Below are 10,744 nucleotides of genomic sequence, written 5' to 3'. Positions count from 1 at the left end.
AACGTCTCGCGATACCATACATCACCAAAATGGGCCAAAGCAAGGCGGCAGTCAGGGCAGCAGTCGTCAGCAGCCGTCAGGAAGGAGAAACCGCGCTGTAAAAAAGACCTTCGGACCACTTCGACATACAGGGGTCGCTTGATGTTGTTCGTGATTCCTCCAGAATTTTCTTGCGGGGTTCCTCACGACCCTCAGGCAAAATCGCTACCTCTGCAGCTGCCTCACAGAGGGCACCAATTGAAGAACCAGGGCCTTATGGGCCTGGCGGCGCAGGGCACGCCTTAATCTCCTGAGTTCACCTACTTTGTTGAACAGAGACACAGGACATTCTGTTGAGCGTAGAAGATCAGGTTTATTAGCTGCAGCTAAGTACAGTTGTCACAGAAGTACACTCAGTATGTTCTTAGGAGACTGCCACTTTACTCCGTGGCGCACAATCTTTTATATTATATGCAAAAACAATGGTTCTGTCGGAATTTGAACGGACTAAATTAATAGGTACTGAATACACTTTTTAAATATCAAGGACGCACACATACCCAAAGAAACAGGACAGAATCCAAGTCACTTAATAGGATGATATTAATTGATGTATTGAGAGCACCAAAAATATTTACAGGGTAAACCAACCAAAAAACACATTCATAGTGAAACAATTGGTGAAACAGTGATACTTTGCACAAAACACATCACATGTAACGAATATGTACAATGGACAATACATAAAAATAATCAACAAACAAGGTCCTATTTACAATACATAAGCCACTTAAGGGTTCAGTTTCCTTGCTGTCTAAGTGGATTTGCATGTGACGCATAGGACATGTAACGTCGACGTTTCGACCCGAGGTAATTGTGCCAATTAATATGCATCAAAGTGGGTCTTCATCAGGACAAACGAGGTTGGGGACCTGTAAACGCAAAGAGTATGGTGTCAGGGCAGTGTGTGCGTTACATGTAAAGGAAATAACTAATTTCCCAATTCCGGTCACTTAGCTCACCTGGGGAACCGACTTAGTTATGAGGAAAATGATTCCTGTTGTCTTTAATGCAGATGGCCAACATCAAATGTGAAGATAATATTTAATTCCTGCAAGAGATTAGAGAGGAGGGACTATTGTAAAGACTGGACAGGCTGTGTGTGGAGATAATTAAAACATACCTGTTTGCACGCGAGAAGAACGTACCTCTGAGACGGGGATATTTGATTTAGAAGGGAGAGTGGTGCTGTCTCTACAATCGCCACGTACTGTGAACATAAAGGATAGAGGCGTATCTGAGAAATTGAACAAGGTAATCATCCAGAAACAAGATGCCTTGATATGCATCCTCTAAACATAGAAAGTAGTGTAACTGAGGTAGAGGACAATCAAAGGCCCGTAGCGCTTGAACAAAGTCGGGCCACATTCAGGGCATAATGTATATCCAATGCACAGAGATATAACGTACTGGTTGTTCCGGGCGCGAAAGCCCGACATGGCACAAACATGGTAGAGCTGCATGTTAGTAGCATAAAATTCTAGTCGACCAAATACCCATATACGAGTAAAATCAACTTGGTTAAGGGTATTGCCATATATTATTGTTATATCCTTCTACTGGACCAAGTACCCATATACGAAGAAGGAGACATTAATATCAGGACGTATTTCATGTTACGGCTACTAATCCACTATATTGAATGTATTGCCGTGTATTATTATTCTACTGCTCCAAACACCCATATGCGAGCAAAGTAACATTCATGGTCAGGTAGTATTTCAGTTACGGCTACTGAAGTTCAAGCGGTGAGCGTTACGGCGAGACGCCGACTTACTTCAAGTCCGTGAATGGACAACTTGTTCCGTCAACGGCTCAGCTGCAACTGACAGCGAGCTCACGCCCGAGCTAACTATATGACGTAATGGGGAGCCGTGGGCGCGCGGCTGCTGGAATGAATCAGCAGAAAGAGGGAAACCAGGGATGGATTTTAGGGAGGGCTCACACGGAATGGTAGAGAACGGACGGGGTCGGTGTTTATTTAAAAAGGAATAGAATGGGTGTTCTGCAGATGAACTTGTTCGATACGGTTTTTGATGCATTAATGCGGTGAATGCGAATGTGCTTCCAAAAAACGGCTGTATAGATATGGGAATTTACATATTTCAGTTTTCTTAAACATATCATCCGTTTTTGATGCACTGATGCGGTGAATGCGGATATGCTTCCAAATTTACATATTGCAGTTTTCTCAAACATATCATCCGTTACGAACTAGGAGTACAAAAAATATGAATGACATGATTCAAAATTCACATGACAATAATGATGGCAGACGGCATATTAAGCCCAATATGTATAATACGATGACAAAAGTGTTTTTTGAAAAACCTTACACAGAACTAAAGTTGCAGATATTGTACATGTAAATATCTCGATTTAAGCCAAATACTCATCCCATATCAATAATGCCAGCATAAGGTAAGGAAGCCTACACATATGTTACGCTGAAACACATGAATGAAACGTACTCAGGATAAAATTACTGGATATATACCCCGTAATACATCTACTAGAGAATCTTCAAAAAGATCAAGAATAGAGTTTAGAGTTTGCTCATTTGTAGGTAAGTTTCCTCATGTTCATTCAGCCCGCTGTTGGTGGCATCAAGGAGATGGATCCAACGGCACTCCTTGTAATTAAGAGAAGTGCCCATGTTACCGCCCCTTCTGTGTAGTATAACCTTCTCCAGCACCCACCACTCTAGATCCTGGTGTGTGTGTCTTGTGTTCGTGTAGTGTTCTACAAGTGGAGCCCCAAGGGATTTACATTTGATCCTGCTCTGGTGTTGTTGGATCCTATTTTTCACTTTTTGTGTGGTTTGGCCTACATATATCAATTTGCACGGACATCTAATTGCATAGATCACATTTTGGCTGTTGCAATTTGAAAAGTGGTTAAGGGAATAAGTCTTTCCCAAGTGATCGAAACTGGTTCCAACCTTGGTGTTTGGACAGACCTTGCAGTGACCACACTTGTGATGTCCTTGGATTTGTGGTAGTTGTAGCAGAGATCTTACGTTGGGTGTGGGTGGGGGTTCCAGGTATGAGGATACTACAAACTCCTTAACGTTTTTAGCACGTTTGAACGCAAACATAGGGGCTTCTGAATAACCAATGTCAGGACCCACCAAATTCCAATATTTCCTAATGACTTTGTTGATCTCATTACTTCTGGTGTTGAATGGGGTAACACAAATTAATCGCCCAATTTCTTCGTTTTTGGGTTGCACCTCAAGAAGCGTTTCTCTAGGCCTATACCAGGCCCTTTTGCGTGATCTATTCAGCAGTCCTTTAGGGTATCCTCTCTCCCTCAGTTTGGCAATGAGACTGTCCGTTTCCTTAAAATAGTCACTTCTTCTTGAACAGTTGCGTCTCAACCTTAAAAATTGTCCGTATGGAAGATTATCCCTTAGGTTTCTGGGATGGTGAGAATTATATTGTAACAGGGTGTTGCGGTCTGTGGGCTTCTTGTATAGAGACATCAGAATACTACCCTCTTCCGCTTGCAAAGTCAGGTCTAAAAAAGGTATTGATTCATTGTTGTATGACATGGTGAATTGAATGTTTTGATTACGTGAGTTCAACCAAGCAGCAAAGGCTATTAGTTGGTCTTCTGTCCCAGTCCATAGCATGAGGACTATCTTTTATAGCCATAGATTCACCAAGAACACTCCCAATGCATACATGGTTATCCAATGAGAAGAGTTTGAAAACAAGATATAACCAATGGGAAAAGTTTGAAAACAAGATATCAAGTAACCCAAATAAACCTCTCTTCCAACTGTTTTTGTCACCCCTCCCCACAAGTTAATCAGTGGAAGTGTCTACAACTCAACTTGCAGGTGGCAGAACATATTTGTATGCTTTGGAGGACAGTTGTGAAATGAGAGAATACAAGTAGAGAATTGCGAAGGCCAGAAGATAAGATAAAGTCAGGAAAGAATGGTGTGAACCGACAGACAGTTGAGACAGGGTTTAGTCAAACCAGACGAGGATTAGTGGACTCAGCCAGTCCCTGACATCAGTCTCGTAAACAGAGGCAGAAGGTTATTTGACACGTCGCAGTAAGATCAGCAGAAAAACTTCGTTCATTGTGCTGCCTGAGTGAGGGCAACACAAAATGGTGGTGGAACACAACTGAATACAAGCGAGATCGAAATTTGAATTTCCTCATCACGATGCGGTCAACGTAAGAACTGATGACTCGCAAAGGGGGGCAATGCGCTGTAGGAAATACAAAAAACCAAAGGGTGCTGCTTGGCGCGTCGCACCAGACCGAGAGGGCATGCCGATAGCCAGTGTCAGCAAACTGGCCTAACATAAAGTCCAATGCTCACCCGCCTTCACAAATGAGCTCGACATATGCTGAGGTTCACAAAATGATTTATTCCAATTAAATAGCACGAGTGATGCAGAAAGTCGGGAAACGCCAGGCAGAGGCGTTTCAGCAGTTATGCTTTCTTCAGTGCCGGTTTCCTTAAGCTGGGTTTCTCACTGGGGGTTGATTTAAAAGTCCTGTGACGTTTGTATAGCCACTCCTGTTCTTGTGATGATGCCCTGCCTCTGCTTGCAGCTGGCATTTGTCTCGTGCTCCACTGAGATCAATTGCATGCTGGTTATTGAAGTTTGTCGTGGAGACCCATACAGTGAGGGGCCTCTCAAACACCAAGTGGTGTCCCAACTGTGTTGGCTCACCGAGCCCCGCATACCAGCAGCCTCCGGTCCCAGTGGGAATCGATGTAAGTTACTGGAACCTGATGTGACCCCTGCAGTTAATACTGCATCCTCTCTCACGATGCGGTCAACGTAAGTACTGATGACTCGCAAAGGAGGGCAACGCGCTGTAGGATAAACAAAAAACCAAAGGGTGCTGCTTGGCGCGACGCACCAGACCGAGAGGGCATGCCGATAGCCAGTGTCAGCAAACTGGCCTAACATAAAGTCCAATGTTCACCCGCCTTCACAAATGAGCTCGACATATGCTGAGGTTCACAAAAGGATTTATTCCAATTAAACAGCACGAGTGATGCAGAAAGTCGGGAAACGCCAGGCAGATGCGTTTCAGCAGTTATGCTTTCTTCAGTGCCGGTTTCCTTAATCTAGGTTTCTCACTGGGGGTTGATTTAAAAGTCCTGTGATGTTTGTATAGCCACTCCCGTTCTTGTGATGATGCCCCGCCTCTGCTTGCAGCTGGCATTGGTCTCGTGCTCCACTGAGATCAATTGCATGCTGGTTATTGAAGTTCGTCGTGGAGACCCATACAGTGAGGGGCCTCTCAAACACCAAGTGGTGTCCCAACTGTGTTGGCTCACCGAGCCCCGCATACCAGCAGCCTCCGGTCCCAGTGGGAATCGATGTAAGTTACTGGAACCTGATGTGACCCCTGTAGTTAATACTGCATCCTCTCTCACGATGCGGTCAACGTAAGTACTGATGACTCGCAAAGGGGGGCAACGCGCTGTAGGAAATACAAACAACCAAATGGTGCTGCTTGGCGCGTCGCACCAGACCGAGAGGGCATGTCGATAGCCAGTGTCAGCAAACTGGCCTAACATAAAGTCCAATGCTCACCTGCCTTCACAAATGAGCTCTACATATGCTGAGATTCACAAAAGGATTTATTCCAATTAAACAGCACGAGTGATGCAGAAAGTCGGGAAACGCCAGGCAGACGCGTTTCAGCAGTTATGCTTTCTTCAGTGCCGGTTTCCTTAAGCTGGGTTTCTCACTGGGGGTTGATTTAAAAGTCCTGTGACGTTTGTATAGCCACTCCCGTTCTTGTGATGATGCCCCGCCTCTGCTTGCAGCTGGCATTCGTCTCGTGCTCCACTGAGATCCATTGCATGCTGGTTATTGAAGTTCGTCGTATATATATGCTGAACCAAGGATTACACCGCACTCCAGATTGTGATGAGTTGAATAAAGCTTGTTTATTTAAGCATTATTACGCTACCAGGCACCAACGTTTCAAACAAAAAATGTTCTTTCTCACGGTTCAGTGAGTCCTTTTTCAGTTTCACCCTTATATAGTGATAATTGCCTTAGCAAGGCATTGTGGGATCTGTAGTTCTCGGAATTACATTATTCGTTCTTTCAAACATATGTTGAATTTCAAATGGCATTTCTTGGACTTCATTACCCCCAAATTTCATATTAATCATTGGCATTATAATCAAATATCATATCATATATTTTCTCCCCAAAGTGCACAAAACACTAGTTAATCTGCCATGCAGACCAATTGTTTCCTTCGTCATTTCCAGTAGGGTTCTGGGCTGTCTCCCATAAAGGAGTTCAAATGGGGAGCAGCCCAGGCTACTCTGGGTCTGATTACGGATTACAAAGAGGGCAAGGGGCAACAGCATATCCCACTCCTTTCCCTCTGTAGATAGCATCTTTTTTAAGGTAAGCTTTAGAGTGGCTTTATATCGCTCACATAAACCATCTGTTTGCGGGTGATAGGCGGATGTTCTTAACTGGGAGATGTTCAACATTTTACACACTTGTCTCATAAGATGAGATACGAAGGGGGTTCCCTGGTCTGTTAATATTTTCCTAGGAAACCCCACCCTGGAAAAGAGTTCTAACAATTTTTCACCGATATTTTTGGCGTTTGGCTTTTGTAACGGAAAAGCCTCTGGGTATCGAGTGGCGTAGTCTATTATGACTAAGATGTATAGATACCCTTTCTTCGATTTAGGGAGAGGACCCACCAAGTCCATGCCTACTCTCGCGAACGGTTTATCTATAATAGGAAGGGGTTGTAGGGGAACAGGTGGCGGAGTGTATGAGTTCCTTTTCTGACATATTTCACATTCTTTACAGTAGCTGTCTATATTGGCGTATATGCCAGGCCAGTAAAAATATCGTAATACCGTTTGAGTTGTTTTTGTTACCCCACTATGACCGGCCAAGAGATGTGCATGGGCAAAGAACATGATTTGTTCACGAAACCTCTGGGGAACTACTAATTGTAAAGGCTCCTCAGGAGCACCCTGACGATATAGTAACCCCTTCTTGATCTGGAAATGGGGATAAGAGGGTGCCGACGTGGTGTCTTTGGCTTGTCACCAAGCGTTTTGAAGAGTGGGATCTTGATTTTGCGCATATCGAAAGGATCTGTCAGATAGCCAGGGGGCTTGTGTAAGAAAAACAGAAGGCTGTACTGGAGCCTTCTTCAAGGAGTTCTTAAGCAAGAGGGTAAACGCTGGAATATCTGTCCCTAGAAGCAACTGTTCTGGGAGGGTGTCCAATGCTCCCACCTTTACCTGTACGATGACTCCATTGGGCAATGTGATAGGGACGATAGCTACAGGATAAACATGGACATCTCCATGTACACAGCGTATTGGCACTTGTTCATTGGGACAAAATTGGGATTCTTTCCCTAACGTTTTGCGCACAACAGACTGTCTACAGCCTGAATCCAAAAGGGCCTTAACCGACTGTTCGTTTAACAGAAGACTTACAAAGAAACAGGAACCGCATTCCTCGGTGTACAGAATGCTGCGGGGTACACAGCTAACGTCCATTGGTTCATTGTGGTTCCTCTTCTGGGGGCAGAACCTGGCTATGTGGCCCCACTCTCCGCAATCAAAGCACTGAGGCCCTTTAGGGAGGGAGGTTTCAGTTCTAGGAACGCGTTCTTTGGGAGGTTCCAAAAAAGGTCTATTTTTCTTCTCGACTCGTCCCCGTCCCGAACTGAAGCGTGGGGCTTTCTCGGAGTCGTGTACTATGGGTTTCGGCTGTGCTCGGGCGAATGAAGTTGCCATTTCCACTGCTTGTTCAATAGTCAAATTAGTCTGCTGTTTGAGCCACCTTTGAGTAGGTGGTGGCAAGGCTTCTAGGAATTGTTCTAAGTAGATCATCGCCATGATCTCTTCCTTACTGCTCTCCTGCGGCCTAAGCCATTTATCTGCAGCCACTTTTAATCTGAAGAATAATGTCTTTGGGGTGTCCCCAGGGTGACCCCGTTTCTTCCTAAAGCGTACCCGAAATGCTTCTGAGTCCATCCCCAGGTGGTCTAAGATGACTTTCTTAATCTCTTTATAGCTTGTGGTTCCCGTGGGATTTGCCACTTGATATGCTGCCTGAGCCTCCCCGGTTAGGAGAGGTGCTAAAAAGAACGGCCATTTTGTCTCTGGCCATCCACATGCCTGGGCGGCCCTTTCGAAGTTTACGAGAAACGCATCTGGGTCCTCACCAGACTGATACTTTTGGATTGAAATGTTATAATAACCTGCTTGAGCACCCTGTCTGCTCTGTTGGAGCGAAGGTGAATGGGACTGACCTTCAGCCCCCTTCTGGATGCAATCCACTTGTTGAGACAGGGAGGCCTTGAACATTTCTCTATCGGCTTGGGCAGACCTCATTTGTCTTTCTATTGCCCACTCTAACTTCTCCTGTCCGCGGATCAACTGTTGTATAAGGTTTTCCATTATGCCGGTCTAATGGAGGTTTGCCCGCATTCTCCACCATATGTGGGCTTTTGAGTTCATGCGGAGACCCAAAAACGACTTATACAGTCTATGCTGGAATGATATGTCTTGTTTATTTAGACATATATATATATGGGCACAGAAAAACAAAGTGATAAAAGTTCAAGGTGAAGTTGTCCTTCTCCTAATATCTCTTCTTTCAGGGTCTTTCACAAAGCTTTCCTGGGACGATATCTTCTTGGCCAGCAGTCCCCTCAGAGAGAAGAAAGGCTCAGGTAAGTGTTTGTGCCACTTTGTGTTGATATCCTTATGGGGAAGGGTGTGTGGGACCACAGATGCAAAATAAACGTGTCCAGTATTGTAACATGAGAATGTTGTGGAGCCCAAATAACAAAAAAAAACAACACAGATAGCAAAAAAAAAGGGGGGGGGGGGAGAGTGAATCGTGATGGGAGCAAACAGTGAGGAAGATGCCTTCAGGTTGAGATCATGCCTCTGCTCAACGCGCTTCCCCGCTGCCCTCCCTATTTTTCCTGACTCCCCCCTCTTCTTCCAGTATACACATAAGCGCCCACGCACCTGTGTGAGCCACGACCCTCCGAGGCCATGGCAGGACTCTTCGGCGTTACTCGGCAATGGCTGGACGTCGTCTTCCTTCGTCGGTGTGATGCTTGTCCCTTCCCCGTCTTCTTTGCTGCTCGACGTCGAGCATACGTCTCCCGTTGATATCGCCTTTCTGCTGCTCCCCTGTCTCACCGGCGTCCCCTGCTCATCATTCGCCTTTCGATCTTCCTCTTCCGGATAAGAGGCCTCCTCCTTTCCCACGTGACCAACCACGTGGATGGTAGCCGTGTTCTCTTTAAAGGGCCCGCAGTCTTTCTCTGGATCTCTCGCTACACTGACGAGTACGTCTGTGGCTTCACTCCATAAGGGCTGTAAATAAAGGAGGGGGAAAACATAAGGCGGAATATAGTCTTTTCTGTCTGGTTCTCCCTCATTCGTACCAGTGACTTCCTGACACTGACCCTCTCAGGAATTGTAGTAACTGGACATACCCTTTCACTCTCGCACTCGTACTTGTCCACAATAAGATATGGCAGAGACACGAGAAAAGTTAAAAATATTTAATTTAACTAGCATGCTCTGGTATGCAGTCTTCGTGCCACAATAAGTAAGAAGATGCCTAATACAAATACAGTCAGCATAGTAAGTAATTCATAAGTCATAAAAGGAGCTGTCATGATATGATACAGGGTAAACTAACTCACCTCCCCCTCTACAGAGGCAAAGTGATTATACTTTGGAAGGTTTCTGGGGGTTTGCAGTGGACCCCGTACCTTAGCATGCACAGATGAAAGTTCTACATCTTGGGTGTAGTCGCAATCTCTTCTCTGAAAAATCTCTCTCCAAGTGACATGCTGTAGTTGATTACAATAATATTGTTTTTCTTTTTTTCTCCTTGTGTTGTTTCAGATGGTGAAGCTTCTGTCTAAATATGTAAGACTCCAAGTGTGCAAACATAAGCCTTCTATGCACTCCAACAAAAGCACATTGCGACTATAAAGTGAAATCTTGCATGGCCTTTAATGCTTTTAACGTGCAAAGAAGGACTTCTGATAACACACATTCCTGCCTGATTAGCTTCCTAGTCTAGGCTCCCAGTAAACCAGCACAGCATATATATCATAACGCTGTTTTCCGATAGCGAACTTCCTGGGCTGAGCTGGGATTTGGTTTCACTGAAACTGTCCCGTGGCCATTGCCCAGAAGATGTGACCACTGGCACTGGTGCTGTTAGAAGGCTACTTCCCCAGTAGGAAACTTCACCCCTACTTCTTTTATTTTAGTGTCAACAATATACAAGCCAGTGAGGGCCACATGCACTCCTATTCTGTTGCATTAAGAGTTGGCTCATTGGTACCACCACTAGGCCTGGGCGAAAATTTCGTTCCGTTCGCGGAAATTGCGATAATTTGACATTTTCGCATTCCGCGGAGAGCGCGAAAATGTCAAAAATTCCGGTTTCCGCAGCTTGGCGATAATTTGTTTCTTGCTCGCGCTGTAAAATAATACATTCTCGCGCGCGCGCGATCGCCTTACCTGAATCCCTGCGTTCGCCGACAAGTTTTCTTGATCCGGTCGCATTCTCCATGAGATGTTGTATTGTTTTTAGCCATTTGCGCTGTCTCGCGACAGTTCGCGCCCGCAGTGACGTCATGCGTCGCGCGATCACGTCTTTCTTCTCGCGATCATGCACCGCGAGAC

At 45.2% G+C, this 10,744-nt stretch overlaps 1 long non-coding RNA gene across 1 annotated transcript; it reads right to left on the bottom strand.

Moving 5' to 3' along the window:
- Positions 1–602: 602 nt before the first annotated feature.
- On the bottom strand, positions 603–1,861 carry LOC146867710 (uncharacterized). Its single transcript, XR_014966126.1, has 4 exons — positions 1,817–1,861; positions 1,188–1,249; positions 1,002–1,090; positions 603–911 (listed from the first exon to the last, which is right to left on the bottom strand). It is a non-coding gene; the product is annotated as an uncharacterized LOC146867710 (long non-coding RNA).
- Between the last annotated feature and the right edge of the window lie 8,883 nt (positions 1,862–10,744).

Source organism: Triturus cristatus, chromosome 1_2 (assembly GCF_964204655.1).
Source record: "Triturus cristatus chromosome 1_2, aTriCri1.1, whole genome shotgun sequence".
Lineage (NCBI taxonomy): Eukaryota > Metazoa > Chordata > Amphibia > Caudata > Salamandridae > Triturus > Triturus cristatus.
This window is presented reverse-complemented; position numbering and strand designations above follow the sequence as displayed.